Source organism: Haemaphysalis longicornis, unplaced genomic scaffold (assembly GCF_048455015.1).
Source record: "Haemaphysalis longicornis isolate Haplotype H1 unplaced genomic scaffold, Haemaphysalis longicornis Haplotype H1 scaffold_12, whole genome shotgun sequence".
Taxonomy (NCBI): domain Eukaryota; kingdom Metazoa; phylum Arthropoda; class Arachnida; order Ixodida; family Ixodidae; genus Haemaphysalis; species Haemaphysalis longicornis.
The window spans coordinates 8310084-8326874 of NW_027526225.1; the positions used below are offsets into that span (position 1 = coordinate 8310084).

General features: G+C 51.4%; 1 long non-coding RNA gene across 1 annotated transcript in view; it reads left to right on the top strand.

The window, feature by feature from the left end:
• LOC144161859 (uncharacterized) overlaps nt 1-16791 on the top strand; it is a 202382-nt gene that overhangs the window by 41800 nt on the left and 143791 nt on the right. The gene's annotated exons all lie outside the window — the stretch shown is intronic.

Here is a 16791-nt window from a genome sequence, read left to right on the forward strand (position 1 = left end):
AACTTTAGCGACGGCTGGGGTAGAATTATGTTCACGTCCACTGACAGGAATTAAAATGTGTTCATCCAATGGCCCTACTGTACCGGTTTGCCCGCATAAGTTCGGAAAGTTCAGTTCATGTGCTTCGCTTTTTGTCAGCCATTTTTCGTCTGGCGAGACAAATGCGTGAAAAATAGCTTTTGTCCTTGCAATGCGCTACCCTCTCGGCCGGTATGGTGACAAGCGGCCGGGACGTCATTTCAGCGAATCCGCATGCAATGTGGCATTGAACGCTTTTCGAGCGCATTTATCCCGTTTAGAACTGCGTCCGCCACTGTATACCTTCCGCCTTAGTTTTGCACATTGTAACAAGGAGGCCGGGACCTTTCAAGCTGTTCTCACAGTTTTGCCCTTCTGTCTCTTCTCAACGTCCTAGTTGCGAAATAAATTCGAAAATCAAAATTCAAACTCTGAATTAAACCCCGTATCAAAACTCACAATGTGACGTAAGCGCAGTAGTACGGGAGTCAGCCGCCAGGGGCATCCGCGGTGTTTCCTCTTCTCTCGAGCTTTGAAGAATGAAGCTAGAATTTCGAATTCTCCCAAGTGAATAAATAGAACATTGCATGCGCTGACACTACACAATACAGCCGCAAGTGACAGCTTGAGAGAGAGAGAGAGAGAAATAACTTTATTTGCCCAGAAGTAGAGAGCTTGGACTCTCTTTGCCGCGTTAGTCAGCCAGAAGATCTTGGTCCCTGGCGGCTTCTTCGGCCATCTGGACAAGGCGTAGCTGCGTTAGAGGATCAGAGCTGCGCAGCAGGGCTTCCCAGTGCTCTAGGTGGTTGATATCTATGGGGGGGTACAGGGGTCTTGCTCCGTGGTTTTCTTTGGCATTTCCACATAATGTGCGTGAGGTCTGCACGGTAGCCGCAGTGCTTGCACTTATCCGAGAAGATCTCTGGATGGAAGTGACTATAGGCCAGCGGGTTCGGGTAGGTATTGGTTTGAAGTTGCCTCCATGCCTTGGCCTGCGCTTGAGAAGTGTACATCAGCGTCCCTTTAGTGCCTGTTTACCTAAGTGTGTGTGTGAGTGCGCACCATCGAACTTGTCTTAAGGCGGCACCGGTCGACATCACATGGATCAATGACCTGTGTAGATCTGAGAGTCATTGACCTTAATGAGCAGGGAAGCGGAGTAAGCAGAAGCCGTATGATCCTGTTTCCGGTGAGATACAGGGGCATTTCTTCCCACTCACGTGGGGTGTGCCACAGCGAGCAGTGCTGATATCGATTTTTTTTTTCTTGAATACGTTTATTGAAAAAAAATATTAAAGCTGTTCCACTCAATCTAAAAGCTGTCGGAAGTGCAGAGCAGTGATTCGCCATAATGGGCTGCAGCACCGTTATCTGCTCACTGCTGCCACCCAATGCATTTCAAATTTCCCGCCGTCGCAGTGCTCGCGCGCGCCCTGCCTGAAACAGCCCCAGCGGGGAGAGAGAAAGGACTTTTATTGGTTATCCTGCACCATCGGTGAGGGGGATCACCACACAGGGTTCCGCCCTCACCGTCGGCTGTTGGTGTTAAAGCCGATCCGGAGACGGGGCCGCGTCCGGCCGGAGGCGTCGGCGCTGGGGGGTCCGACCATTGACGTGATCGGGAAGCCGCCCGCGCTTCTGCCTGGCCAGAGCTGTCTCCAGCTGCTGGATCACCATGAGTTGGAGCTCCCTAGTCGGGGAGTTCATATTTTGCACGACATGTTGTGGTAGTTCCGGTGGGTAACCCCTCACTCTGTATTCGTCACACCCCCACATTATGTGAGGCAGGTCCGCGCGCACCACACTGCGGAACACTCTTAATAAAAAAGGTCGTAAAAAGGTAGTAACGGCCGTATTTACTAACTCCTTACGAACCTTACTACCCGCGGTTTTGTACGTAGGCTCTGGCACTAACAACTGCATGGTTAGTAAATTAACTGAGTGTAGGAAGTGGTAGCACTAGATTAAGGTCGTGCTTATGACTAGGTTGTGCATGGCCAGTTAGTAAACGCATGTAGCTCAGAACAGTGCTATCGCTGGGACTTTACTAGTGGGGGTAGTGGTGCTTACTGCCTGCTTCGGTTAGAAATTTTGACAAGTGCTACGTTTACTACCTCCAGTTACTAAGTACCTAGTCTATACTGGGACAAGTAACTTGTTAGTATTCCATTAGTGAATGCTCCGACCTTTTTTTTAAGAGTGAAGTTCTGTTCTTTTTGTGCTTGCTTTAATTTCGTATGCTGGAGCTGTTTTGCGTCATTTCGAACGCGTAATTTTTTTCTTGCGCGGCTGGAGCCTTTCGGCGCCATTTCTTCCTGGCGCGGCCGCTTTTTCGCTTACGTAAAAACCAACCCAACGAGTGTTCCTAACTAAATGAACGCGGGGCTGCCTGTATATATCCACAGATTTGTACCTGCAGTTTTCGTTGCGCTAAACAACGGGGAGGTGTATGACAAGCGCCAGCGGTTCACGAGGTTCGAACCGTTATGACTATTTAAACCGCGTGGTTTTCGAAGCCTCAGCGTGATCCCCTGACGACGGCACATCAGGCTCTCGCTGCTGCGCCGCCTGATTCCGGCAGTCGCATCGATCGTTAGCGAGCTACGACGACAAGGCGAAACTATCAGGGGATTTGAACTTCATGCCGCGGAAGTTCGTGTTTTGGAATACGCGGATGATATTGCCATTTTCTGCGCAGACCAACAGAGCGTAACAGACGTCGTTAACAAAGTGAAATTGTTTTGTTATACGTAAACGGGCGTGTCGGAAACTGGTGTAAGTGCCTGAGTATCTGGCACGGAGAGTGGGAACACAGCACCGGTGGTGTTTCAGAACATCAAGTGGATAACGACGCCGGTTAATAAGTACTTAGGCGTGCCCCTTGAGTATTATTCACACGCTGATTCTTATTGGCGGAGACAAGCAGTGGAGTCACGAGAGAAGACAGAAAAGTGGAAGGGCACCAATTAATTCATTTTGTGCGTGTGACGGTGTGCAACCTCTTCATGGTGAGCAAACTGTGGTACGTGTTACAGGTACTCCACTGTTCCAGGGAAAACGTTCAAAAGTTGCATAGCATTTTCGCAGTATTCATCTGGAGTTCATCCTGGGAGCGAACGAACCGTACAAACCTCTTCCGACGGGTACGGGATGGGGGGGTTAGGGTTAGCGCATCTATTTTTGCGACAGTTGGTGAACCGTTTTCTTTTCTTGCGAAATGTAAAAGACCCACTTTTGCGCACCGCTTGCCAAGTTATATTAGGCAGGGTACCGCCTGAACTTATAGTTACGACATTGCGTTTGCCGGGAGGTATCCGCGGGTATTTCAAAGAAGTTGTTGATTCTTTTCGTTTTCTAATTGCGCGTTTTTCGTCGGAATGTTTGAGTGCGGTTCCTAGGAAAAAACTGTATGGTGATCTTTGTGACACTGTGTTTCCAGTTCCCTTGTATAGGATTGTTTACTCTGCAGGCGCAGGTCGAGATGTATTAAAACGTGTTAAAAGAATGCCAGTTGCACCGGTGGTTAACACGTTTTTCTTTAAACTACATACAAACACTCTCCTTGTTAAGACATGAATGCAAGAAAAACGTCTTTTATGCCGGACCGGAAACGATTGAACATGTTTTCGTTGATTGTTGGGACGGGGTTTTCTTCTGGGATGTGCTGCAACGAACGCTGAAAAAAGAACTTCCAATCGAAGCACGGTGTTCGGTATTTGTTTGTTCAAAACGAAGATGGTGTTCCATTGGCTTTAATTATGCTTCTGGGCCTTCACAGTATATGGAGGTGTCGGATGGCAGTCCGGTACTCCGACATTGATGCGCGTCCTGTTCGGGACTATTTCCAAGAGGCCGTGGTCTCCTTCATTGAAGTTGTAAAGGCACAAGTTGCTCACAGGTGGAAAAGCTAACACAGATGAAAATATTTTAGCCACTGGCGCGATACCTCTAAGTGGGTAGTGTGATTTTAAAATTTAGTTCCACTTTATTTCATTTGTACTACTGCTCCTGTTTGTACCATCGGGACATGTTTTCAAATAAATAAAAAAAAAAGACAAGGCGAGCCCATAAAGTGCTCTGCACTTAAAAAATCCAGGCGGTGTCTTGGCAGTGCATCACCCCCTAGATGAAACAAGAAGCTACACCGGACTTTTCGAATGACCGTCTCTATGTTCAAGACCCCCTTCTTCAGCGCCGCCTTCCGTATGGGTTGTCTCGACCCAAGTCGACTTTACTTTGTAGACTGTGGTTGGGAGTGGCCTTCACGAAAGCCTACTCCTCCCTCATCGGGATGGCCACCAGCGCCCAATGTGACGCCTGTGGGGCGGAAGAGACTATAGAGCATGTGCTGTGTCGCTGCCCCGAATACTCTTCGGAGAGGAGCGTGCTTTCCACCACGCTCAGAAGATTGGACAGTCGACCACTTACAGTAGAGACTATCCTAGGTCATCGTTCTCCACCATCGAGTTCACAGAAGGCCGCGAAAGCCCTTCTACGTTTTTTGAGCAAAACGAATTTGCAGGAAAGACCGTAGTGCCCAAAACGGGACTAGAGTGCGCGCCTTCCCACTCCTATTCCTTCCTCTTCTCCCGCCCTCGCTGTTATCCCCTGAACCCCATTCCCCAGTGCAGGAGGCTGAGCGAACCGGGCTCTACATACACCTGGCTAACCTCCCGGCCTTTCCGTCCTTCCTTTCTCTCTTTCTCTCTCTATGGTGCATGGTAGGCATGGGTAGAAAACAGCAGGGAGGAAAAAGTTTTTGGGAGGCTATAAATGCAGGAGTGTCTCAGACTGCTTTATCTAATTTGGGGGGTAGGGCGTTGGGGGAGGGGGGTGGGGGGTAGAGGACATCGTTTAAACATTTTGGGCGGTAAAAGGGGGGAAGTTATGAAAAAGAATCTGTCTTTCGTTTTGGGAGGCGTTTGAACCTACTCCTCCATCAAAAACGTTGTGAGCAGGATTCATGAGGAGCGGTTCCCGCGGTGCTCATTCAGGAGGGATGGGCGCACGCGCGGAGGCATGCGTCAAAGCTTAGAGAAAATGAAAGCTGCACTTGCATCGTAAAAAACGAGCAAGACAAGGAAGAAAAAAAAACTGGAAAAGAGAGAATGGATAGAAGGAGAGAGAAAAAATGTTTTTTTATCCTCTTGGGGAAGTTCTTAGGTGTACAAATTTCCTTCTTATACGATTGCCTCAGGGCTATACGAACAAGACACACTGACCTTGTTTATTTTTTACCGAAAACATGGCGCTTGGTAAGTTTGTATCGGTTAAACTTGGCGTCGCGATTAGACTGTTTCCGCGGAATAAAGTCCCTGGGAGTTGCAGTGACGGGAGCTACACTACGAGACGGGGCAATACTATGCGGTGAAGGTGCCTTACAGGGACACTGAAGTGAATTTGACAAGCTGCCGTTTTTGTTTGCACTGCGTAGACTGGCTCAAATTAACACACTTTTCATCGTTTATCCGTTTGATAAGTCGGTAATTATTTTATAAAGCCCGAAAGAAGAAAAACTACCATGCACGGTCTGCGGCGGCCGCACCAACTAAAGGCTGTGACGTCGGGAGGAGGTGCACCGTGATTGGACGATGCCCAAGATTAGCATTCAAACAAGTTTAGGTTTCGGTTCTGTAAAACAACACGTTTGCCAACCGACATTATCGTTGGATCGGCATTCTCAATACCTCAGTAATCGTCGTACCGCGCTTCTGTCATGTTGTCGGCTGTAAAATGCCTAAGATAAGCCTCCCAGGACAGCTTGGAATCGTAGCAATCACTAGCGGAGCCCTACGCAGTGGATGAACACCCTCCGCGTCACCGCAGACGCTCAAATACCATGCGCCTCTGAGCGAACGAATTGCGACGACCCGTCGGCGGCAGGCGTTCTAAACGCTGAGCCGACTGACTCTGTCGGAAGGTCGGCGAGCCGTGCAGTAGCTCTAGTCAAGCCAAGTCATCTCCTCCTGACGTCACACGAAAACGCCACAGATAATGGGCGAGGATTCAGAGAGGAGGACAGCATTTCCGAATTGATTTTTCTACTAAATAAATTCGCCTAAACGCACTCAGAGTGGTCAGAACATGGCCTATGGACTCCGGACTACAATTTGCGCTAGTAATCCCGCAATGTTTACAAATCACTTCAGTGTCCCTTTAATTCCCCTGCGCAACACGGTCTCAGCATTTCGAGAGAGAGAAAAACACTTTATTGGTGAGACACCGGGTTCAGGTTGGGGCGGTGGCCTCAGCCCAGATGACCGAAGCGACCTGCAGCGCCCGTTGCGTCAGGGTCCGTTGATCCACGAGGCAAGAGCTACCCAAGGCCTGCTCCCAGTGGGTGGGGGTGGGGAAGGGGGGGTAAGGGTCCGCGGGGCACTCGCACAAAGAGTGGTATAGCGTGTCGAGGCTGCGGCATCTCGGACACTCTGCGGAGAAGAAGAGGTGTGTGTGGGAGTGCTGTAACTGCGTGCGATGTGGGAAGGAATGGGTTTGTAGAGTGCGCCACATCTGTGCTTCCTCTATCGTAAGTTTGGCGTTGGGCGGGGGCAGTGTTCTGCGGCTGAGGCGGTAGTGCTGTGTGATGTCTCGGTATGTGGTGAGGGCGTACCCAGTGAACTCGAGTGCGGATCCATGCGTAGAACCAAGAGAAGTGCTCGCCCGGGGTATTAATGCTCGGGCCTGTTCGTTAGCTACCTCGTTGGTTCCCACGCCAGTGTGAGCCGGGGTCCACAGCAGTATCACGGGCTGGTCGGGAGGTCTTTTCACGAGAATTTTTAGGGCTGAGGCTGAGATGTTGCCCTTCTCATAATTGCGCAGCGCCTGCTGTGAGTCTGACAGGACGACGGTCGGTGTTGGCGTCTTGGTTATGGCGAGAGCCAGGGCCGTTTCTTCTGCAGTGGTGGGGTTTGCCGTAAAGATGGAGGCTTTGATTGTTGGTTGCGTTTCTGTGGCGGAGGCGATGCCTGCGATTGCGAAGGCTGCTCTGCCGGGGTACCGTGCCGCATCCACATACACGGTGTGTTTGTCTGGTGGGTAGTGCTGCGAATGGTACTGCGCGCGTGCCTCTCTTCTTCCCGCGTGGAAGGTCGGGTGCATGTTTCTGGGGATAGGTTTGACTTTGATTAGGGCTCGGATGTTTCTTGGTATCCTGGCCGGAGTGGAGTCGGTGTTGGGCGGTTGAATTTGGATCCGCTGCAGTATGGACCTGCCCGTCGTGGTCTGCGCCAGCCTGTGTATCTGTGCTGTCCGATGGGCATCGATTATCTCTCCTACGGTATTTTGAATGCCCAGGTTCGCAAGTCTGGTTGTTGAAGCAGAGTGGGGACAGCATTTCGACTCACCACCTCGAAACCGAAAGCTCGTGGTTCGATGGCCTGGCAAATCAAGGCAAGAATTTCCTCGTCAGCGTCTGCTACTTCCACCCTGCGCTTGACAACGCCTCTTTCGCTTGAATTCTGCAGAAGCTTTCCGAATGATTAATTGCCGAAAATACAATATCCTCCTTATTTTGGGTCTTCAGTATACAAGAGTGCGAAGCTGGGCGAGTCGGTAACGATCCATGATTACAACAGCGCAAGGGACAGGACGTGAAAAGCTAACAAAGACGGGCGCTGTCCTTGTCAGCTTTTCTCGTCCTGTCCCTTGTGCTGGTTTAATCATGGACTTCAGTGTGCCTGGTCTGAGATGGGATTCATTCGAAAGTGCCAACTCTCAATAAATAATTCTCGTACAACAGACTGAACTGCTCTTCAGCCCTTCTGGAATTTAATTAGATGTTGCGCTCTTGAACTGAGAGACCATTTCTGTGGAGCGCCCACTTGACGCCCTCGATACGGTTGATTCGTGGCACCACCCCTCTAGATCCAAGGATCACATACCAGTTATTTGCCACAGCTTTATAAATGCTTATACGTGTCAGCATTGTTGGGAAAAAAAGAAAACGTTAGGCACGTTTGAGGCAAGACACGAATGCATAAGTGGGATTTGCATTGTTCTTTTAAAGGGACCCTGCAACACTCTTCGTGCAGTGCAAGTAAACCTGCGCGCTGTTTAGATTACGCTATCAGGAATACCTGAGCCAAATATCAGACGTGCACGTGAAGCGGTGAGCGAGCAAATCGCTGTGAAAGACCCGAAAAAATTAATCGCACTCTCCAATTTTCCTCATTATGCACTCCTGGCAAGGCCTAAACGACGTCATGTGTACATATTGTACAAGCCGTCACAGCTTTGACTTGAGCAGGGGGAGCTGAAGTCAAAGCTGTGACGGCTTTCCCCCTGTCTCTGGGCAATGCGCCCCGTCAAGGCTTGTGCGACTTGTGAAATGGAGTGCGCAGCGAGTGAAGAGCCGGGTAGGCGGCAAAAGAGGATGAAATGGGAACGACGGCGACGATTTCACGAAGCTGACGGTCAACAGAAGGGGCAACAGGCAGCCATTGACGTTGTTGAAGAGGGCAAACGTGGCCTCTGAAGCGGTTACAACGCAAAGCACGCTTGGCCCAACGTGCGAAGGGCATGCGAGAAACACCGTCTTGCGGGCTTCTGAAGCCGGAGCGCAAGACGAGCGCATCGCACCGAGCGTCAATTTCGCGAAGTAGACGGATCAGATGCTTAAAGGTGCCATAAAGGCAAAACACAAATTTGTTTGATTTAAAAGATAGGTTTAGGAACCGCACTCAGCTCCATTCCAGCTACGAAAGACGTTATTTAATAAAAAAAAAACTGAGAGGAGTGGAGTGGATAAACTTTATGTGGACGAGCTTCAGGTGCTGGAGGTTGGTCGCCCGCCCAGTGGGGGGGGGGGGGGGGGGGGGCCTCCTCTAGTCCGGGAAGCCCTGGTCCGTGCTGGCTGCCCTAGCCCTCTCCACCAGGCTACACTGGATTGAGAGGTCGGAGCTGGCCAGCTGGCCCGCCCACTGCTCGTACGTTGGGTGAGGATTTGGGGTAAGGGATGGGGTTTTCCGACACTCCCATACCATGTGGTACAGGGTGCCGGGTTGGGGACAGAATTGCACATAGAGTAGTAGAGGGTGGGGTACATGGCATGGAGGACAGTGGGATGAGGATAGGAATTTGTCTGAAGTCGGCGAAAGGCAGTCGCCTCTGCTCTGGATAAATGGGGATGTGGTGGCGGGAAGCGTCGTCGTTCGTGGCGTTAATGGGCGAGGATGTCCGCGTATGAATTAAGAGTAGCGGGCTTGGGAGAGTGAAAGGGCTGCGTGACTTCGCCATCTTGATAAAAGCGAAATTAAAAATTTTCAAATTGCGCGCTACAGTGGCGTGTTATGGGCAGAAGTGACGTCTTATGGGCAGCACTAACACATGTATTCATCAGTGTGTTAACTGCAACTAGGCCTGCGGCAGTGCGCGGAGAGAGAGAGAGTGTTAATTGTCTAAACTATTACTAGCAGATAATCGACGTGTGATAAAAGACACCCATTAAAAACCGCCTCCTACTCCCTGTGATTGGTCGCTTGTGAAACAGTTACAACGAGAATCGGCGTAGACATAAAATTTTAGAGGGGGAGGAGAGGGGGGGGGGGCAAGTTGGCGGAGTTTTGTTGCACCGAGAATCGCAGTGAGCTGCAATCCAGGAGACAAAAATTTCTCGGGTGCCACTTTTCTTAACTTTAAGATTACTTCAACTTGCGGTAATTTGCTCAAGGTTTTTCGGAAATCCCTATAGGGATTTCCGAAAAACCTTGAGCAATAGCTGATGTTATTGTTTATAAACAATTACATCAGCTTTTTATTGGTAATTAATGGAGGAGGCAAATTAATGAATAGTAGTACTTATAGTACCGTGACGGTAAAATACCCCTTCTAAGCCCGGCTGTTCCTCTTATCGCATTGAGCTGGCAACAACAGCCATGACAACCGAGCTTCCCGACATCAAGGAAGCTGTTCGCTACATTCTAGGCCAGCCGCAGAGGCAATGGGCCATCTACACGAACTCAAAGGCAGCTCCCGAACACCTGCAACGCAGCGACTGCTTCACCATTCATGAGCATGCCTTCCAGAGCACCACTATGCTTTTAACGCCATATAGGCAATGAGCTCAGGATGAAGTTGATTTCCGCGCCGGAGATTCTATACCACCGACTACGCCTCAACGCAGCGCTGACGAGGTCATACCTCTTTCGACTTTGCGTGACCGTAAACCTATGGCCGGTATTCAATGGCGTGGTATTTATGCAGGCAACCATACGAGTGCGCCGCCATATCTGTGGCCAAGCGTCTGTTGCTAGGCGACGTTGTGTGCACGGCCCCCAGATCAGGCAGCCCTTTTCTCCTCCATGCAACCGTGTGAGTGCGCCGTGACTCGTTACGTCGCACTCCGCGGAATGGCGGTACTTGTCCATGTCCGTGGCGCATCGGCCATGTCCGTGGCCGTTTCCAGTGTTACCAAGCGAAGAAATTGGCCGCTAAACTTTTCAACGAATATCATCTATAGTGAACTGCGGATCGCCGGAAACCGAAGAGCACCTGACCGCAGGTCAAAATAAAGTTTGCTCTCACTCTCTCTCTCTCTTTCTTCTTACTGTCAGCAAATATGACGTAAAATGGCCCCGCAGGCCTGTTATTTCTAATTGAGGGAGCAATAGACGGGGCATGTGTGCAAAAACTTACCACCCCTTCGTGAAGAAAGTTGAGAGAAGGGGGAAAGCTGAAAGTGCGCCCAATCGATTGTCAAACCTTCGAAGACCCAAATCGCAGACGAAGAGGGAACCATGCGGTGATTTTTCGCGCACTAAGTATAGGAACGATCTAAATGTATACTGATACGTGGTTTATGAGATAAAGGTATACCATGAATGCGTGTATTGTCTCGTCTAGAACCGTTCCTTTATCGCGATGTTTAAGTACCCGTTCCGATACAATCAGGAATGCGCTGTGTCGGCGGGTGCGGCGGCGACTCCGGCGCAGTGTTGTGCGGAACGACGGAACGAGTTCCTTTTTGAAGGAACGGAGGAACGCCACCGTTCCTTTAAGGGTCGGGGGAACTGTAACGGTAACTCGTTAGGTTTATGAAGGAACGGCAGCAACTACGTTCCTTCTGCAAACGTTACATCGCTAGGAGTTGGCTGTTTTTGATGCCAAGGCTCGAGTACAAAAATACACAAGTCGATACTTTGTTTAATTTGCCCGCCCATCAGCGGAACGTGGTTCCTCGAAGGTGAACCACGCAGCAGGCCGCAGCCTGTGCTTGCTTTCAGGCCGGGTGAGCTTACGCGGCGTTCGCCGCAGCCGCGAGACTGCTATCCACCTTTCATCGTTTGTCTGGGGAGGATGTGCGTCTGGCCGATAGCTCCCTGCCGGGGAAAGGTTGTCTAAAGCCCAGTTTACATTGACCCGACGAGGGCGCGTTGAGTCGAAATAAACAGGTTTTTTGGACTCGACCCCCCATGTATAAGCGGACGGGGTGGGTCAGAGAGCCGTCGCGGCGAGTCCAGTCAACTCGGAGGCAGGGGGTGGGTTAGCTCTCTCGTCGGGCTGAGTCGGCGGGCCGCGGGGAGCAGAATACCGTATCTGCGCGGTTCTAACGCGCCCCCAATCGTAACGCGCGGGTAACTTCGCGCAGGAAAATTCGAAAAAAAAGTGTGACACTGACGGTACTGCGCAGATGGAGAAGACATGTCACCACGTACCTGGAAAAGGGAGATTTTATTTGGCGTATGCACCTCTGGAAGCCAAAAATGAATTGTGCTTCACAAGGTTGCTTATCCAGCTGCAGCTGGAAATAAAGTTATAGCGGGGAACACTGAAGCTGCCTGCGATTTCAAGTGCCTTGATCTTCATAATTCTAAGCGTTAGGGGCTAAGCTGAAGCACAAAAAAATGTGCAACAGCTGACCAGGGTATGCGGCATGCCATTGAGGAATCAGTGCGCCGAAATTCACTCGCGTGGTGTTGACGGATTGTTTTTATTGGATTGAGTTGGATTTTGCGGGTACTTAGTGTACGTTGCGCATGGGAATGCTGCTGGCCACTTTAAAGCCTATTTCGGTTTTGAGCCCGATTGTAACGCGCACACAAATATTGAGCTACTTTTTAGCAAGAGAGAGTGCGCGTTAGAATCGTGAAAATACGGTAGCCCCTTTTCCGTGAACCACGCCGCTCTCCTCACCTCTATTCTTTGGACGGGGTTCATATAAACTCGGACGCGTCGAGGTAAGCTGAACCCGCCACTCAACTCACCCCGCCCCCGTCGCGTCCATGTACACGGGGCTTAAGCCCGAGCGGCGCTGCAGGCCCCTTGTGAAACTACCGTATCAGTATATTGTCAGGGGTAATTACCGCATTAGTGCGGGTGTGGGTACGTTGTTGTCGGGGGAGTTGCGCCCACTGTAGCCCCGGATACATGGACCCGACGAGGGAGGGTCGAGTCGACTGGCGGGTTCAGCTACCTCGACCCCTCACCCGCCGCGGTGGCTCAGTGGCTAAGGCGTTGCGCTGCTGAGCACGAGGTCGCGGGTTCAAATCCCGGCCGCGGCGGCTGCTTTTCTGATGGAGGCAAAAAGCAAAGACGCCCGTGTGTACGAGATTTCGGCGCACGTTAAAGATCCCCAGGTGGTCAAAATTAATCCGGAGCCCTCCACTACGGCGCGCCTCATCGCCAGCGTTGCGTCGGCGCGTTAAACCGTATAAATCAATACCTCGACCCCTCAAGCGTATACATGAGCTCCATTCAAAGAGTCGAGGCGAGGGGGCCGGGGGGTTGCCGGAGAAGGAGCTACCATATTTTTACGATTCTAGCGCGCTCCTTCTTTTGCTAAAAGCTCGCATTAAAATTTGTGTGCGCGTTACAATCGGGCTCAAAACCGAAACAGGTTTTAAATCCGCCAGCAACATTGCCATAGGCACGAGGTCCTCCCAAACTCCAACTCAGTCCAATACAAAAATCCGTCAATATCACGTGAGTGAATCTCGGCGCACTAATTCCTGAATGACACATCTTGGTCAGCTGTTAAACATTTTTCTACTGCTGCAATTAGCCCGTCACACGTAGAATTATGAATTTCAAGACACTTGAAATCGCAAACAGCTTCAGTGTTCCCCGCTATAGCTTTATTTTGCTGCAGGAGCTGGATAAGCAAGTTTACGAAGCACAATTTATTTTTGGCTGCCACAGTTGCACGTGCAAAATGAAATCTCCTTCTTCTAGGTAAGTATTGTAATGTATTTTACACCTGCGCGGTAAATCCGACGTCCAATTATTTTTTCGGATTTTCCTGAGCGAACCTACCCGCGCGGTACAATCGGTGGCGCGTTATAATCGTGCAAATACGGTATTCAGCTACCCACCGCCCGCCGACTCAGCCCGACGAGCGCGTCAACCCACCCCCTGCCTGCGAGTCGACCGGACTCGCCCCGACTTCTTTTCGACTCACGCGTCCGCTTATACATGAGTGCGCCGAGTCCAAAAAACCTGTTTATTTCAACTCAACGCGCCCTCGTCGGGTCAATGTAAACGGGGCTGCAAGCCCCGTTTACATTGGAAGGGTCGCCGGCTGTCAATACAACTGGGCGCGCCGCAGTGTCTCTTATGATGTTGTACTGCTCGTAGTTACAGAGTGCACGCGCAGTTTCCCACGACGCGGTCTGTCACCGATGTGGCGGGGATGGGTCGACGGAAGTGCCAGGTGCTTTTGTGTTACACGCCTCAATTTCGTCGCGCGCCACATGGACAATACCTGAGAGAGGCCGCCCCAAGGTCGACGGCCAGCGTTCAGAGTTGCTTTAGTTGGCCGGTTTCAACCTTGTTATACTTGTGCCTTGGAGTTTGAGTGAGAGTGAGAGTGTGGATCACGTGATTGTCTGCGAACAAATCTTTTTATTTTGTTGTCTTGGCCAGTCAGCGGCCCAGTTTGTGTTAGTAGGTCCTCGAGGCGTGGTTTTTGTGTAATAAAGCTGAAGTGTTTGGTTTTCTTGTGCAGTCATAGCGAGAGCTAGAAAGTCTATTTATAGAAGCTTGAGTCCGGCCAGTTGACCGTACGAAAGAGAACGAGGAGCCCTTCGTGAATTAGATATGTTTAGGTGAGATCACTTAAAGGGGCACTGACACAAAATTTTGAAGGCGAGATAACTTCGGAGATAGATTGGTGGGAACATATATACATCATCTGCAAAATATCAGCGACGAATACAGCCTAGAACATGTTTAAAATAAATTTTAAAGTGTGCGAAACGCAACCGAGCAGCCAGCAGAGGACCACGCGCAATCGACATCCCGAGGATATTGTAACATCCAAACACGTCACGAGTTTGTGTTTGCCGCTTCCGCACTGCCGGCGTTTTTCGCCGGCTCGCCCGGCTCGCCGCTCCAATCGGAGGGCCGGAGCTTCTGCTCTCGAGAACGAACGACCCGGTCGTTGGCGGCGAAGGCGCCGTGATTTATTCAGCTAATCGGGCAGCTGGCAGTTCTATAGCGATTCCAGGCACTCTGTTTCAATTACTGTTTATTACCATTGGATGCAAAAACGCGCCGGAGGCACGAAAAGCCCACTGAGCTAGCCGCACGGTCGCTGTGCAGGTGGCGGCCACGGCCGCGAAGTGGCCCAGGCCGGCGCAGGTAGCTCGAGTGATAGCTTGTTACCGCTGCACGAAATTGTCCCCAAGTCCCGACTGTTAAGTTCGGGCTCCGCATATAATTAATGAAGGCCGCCGGTGGCCCATGTATTGGCGTCGCCTCCGCTGGTAGCTACTTTCCCGTGTCCCTTTCATGTAGCCGCACGGACGACAAGTTCGTAGCCGCGGAGAGCGTGTGTTGTGCCCGTCCTTTTGTGTGTCAAAGGACGGGGGTGCTTAGCCTGAGTACCTCTGTCGCGGCGGAGGTGGCTGGGTCATTCGGCATAACAAGCTGACGGGAGGCCAGATGATCGTATCTCTTAATGTTGAAAGCGCGCGCGGTGTAAGTTTGGAAAATCTTCGACTCCGGTGGCGGGCGCTCTTCGTCGACGGGTCGTTCGCCTCGACGATGGTCGCCTCGGCTGGCAGCGTCTCTCCCCGTGGTCTGTTCAGGTGGCCGGCGGCGCCCCTTCGTCTGGGAGGGAATTAGCAACCCTCGTTGTCCCGCGACGCGGGCGTCGCGGGAGGCGCCGCGCGGAGGGAGGTCAGCCGCGCGAGGACCGCTCCGGGCCCTCGGCTTGGCTGTTGTTTGTGCAGATGCCGCCCGCTGAACGTAATGGATGGTTCACTTTAGGCCGCAGATGTCCTGTATTTTCTGGCCGGGTGCAACAGCGTGCGTAGGAAACGCACTTTGAGTGCATAAGAGAGAGGGTTAGGTCACGTGACCGCAGGTGAGGACATGTGTGTGATTGGCTGGTTCCTGTGGCCAATCAATGGTTTCTATTAATTGTTTGAGAGGTTTTTTCTCTCTTTCTTGTACGCCCCCTTCTTGGAGGCGGGGTTTTTCGTATCAAAACCGGAGTGTTGGGTTTTGTCGAAGGTCGGTCGAGAGGGGATCTAGTTTAGTATCGATCTCGGCCGAACAGGCTGCTGCTGTCAGAGTGACAATGTAACCGTCACTCTGACCTGATGTAAAGTTGGAGTTTTGTAAATAATGTAAATAAACCTAATATCCAGCAAGCAAGGCAGTCCTCATCCCTCACCCGCTCCAAGCATCGGTCGTCAGTCATCGGAGCGTGTCGAGATCGTCCTCTCGGCTCGCGCATCAAAAGAACATTACTATTTCGTCTCCATCAGTTCGCCAAGAAGATGGAGAGGCGAAATTTAACTCCGACCATGGCGGCTTACATGAGAAAGGAGTTAATGATGCGATGGCGGGTTGCATTAAAAATTGTCATCTGCACCGCTTACGAGAGCGGCACTCGAATATCCGCCGCAGTGCTAAGCCGAACACATCTGTAGGCGGACCTGTAGGCAGACCGGCCGGCTGCTCCCAGCGCGCGTCTTGCCACCCACCGTCTCGAGCGTCGCGCGTCGTTCTTTAGCCGCGGTAGCATTTGCACTCGCAGCGCCTGCGTCACATCCACGGTCGCTTTTTAATTAAGCGCCTCACGAGATCAGTACGTGGGGGCATTCGCAGAAACTGCCGTCGATGCGGATTCGACACTGCTACGGCGGCTCTGCTCTGTGATATCCCTCCGACGGTCACGTGGTCAGCTTTGTTCGCACAAAATCCACAAAATCCATCGTTTCGCGGCACTCGCTGAAACCGAAACTGCGACTGGCCGCATTTAAAATGCCTCTAATTAAACAACCGTCGCACGCTGAAGCAAATGAGGTTTCTACAGGTTATAAGTAGGTCACTAGCTACTTATCGCAGCAAAGGCCCGGTGTTGTCCCTTAGAGCTGTCCAGATAGCCAAAAGTTCTGCTTGTGCAGGTGTTGCGTGGTCCAGTGTGCAGACGTAACGTCTGGCTTCTCTGGTTGAGGGTTTGTACCAAGCCAAGGCCAGACGAAATCCATCGAGAGCGGCATCAGTAAATACTGCATTGGCGTTGTGCTGATTGTGCCTATGAGAAAGGTGCTCTCTGGCTGAAGTGGCGTCATTTGCGGGGGGCGCGCAAGTCTTGGAGGGGTGCAGGGTAGGAAAACTCAAGGTCGTTGTTTCGCCTGGAGTGATCCGGGATTCTGTACAGACTCGTCGGGTGTCCCAAAGCAAGGTGTCTTGGCCCTGTATTGTGAGGTGCAGCCGGTTGTCCAATGACGACTGAGCGCCTCTTATTATGTCCTCGATTGGCGGTAGGGGTGCAAGGTCCCGTAGCTTCCGTAGATCGGTGAACTTGGGAAGGCCCGTGATGGTCCG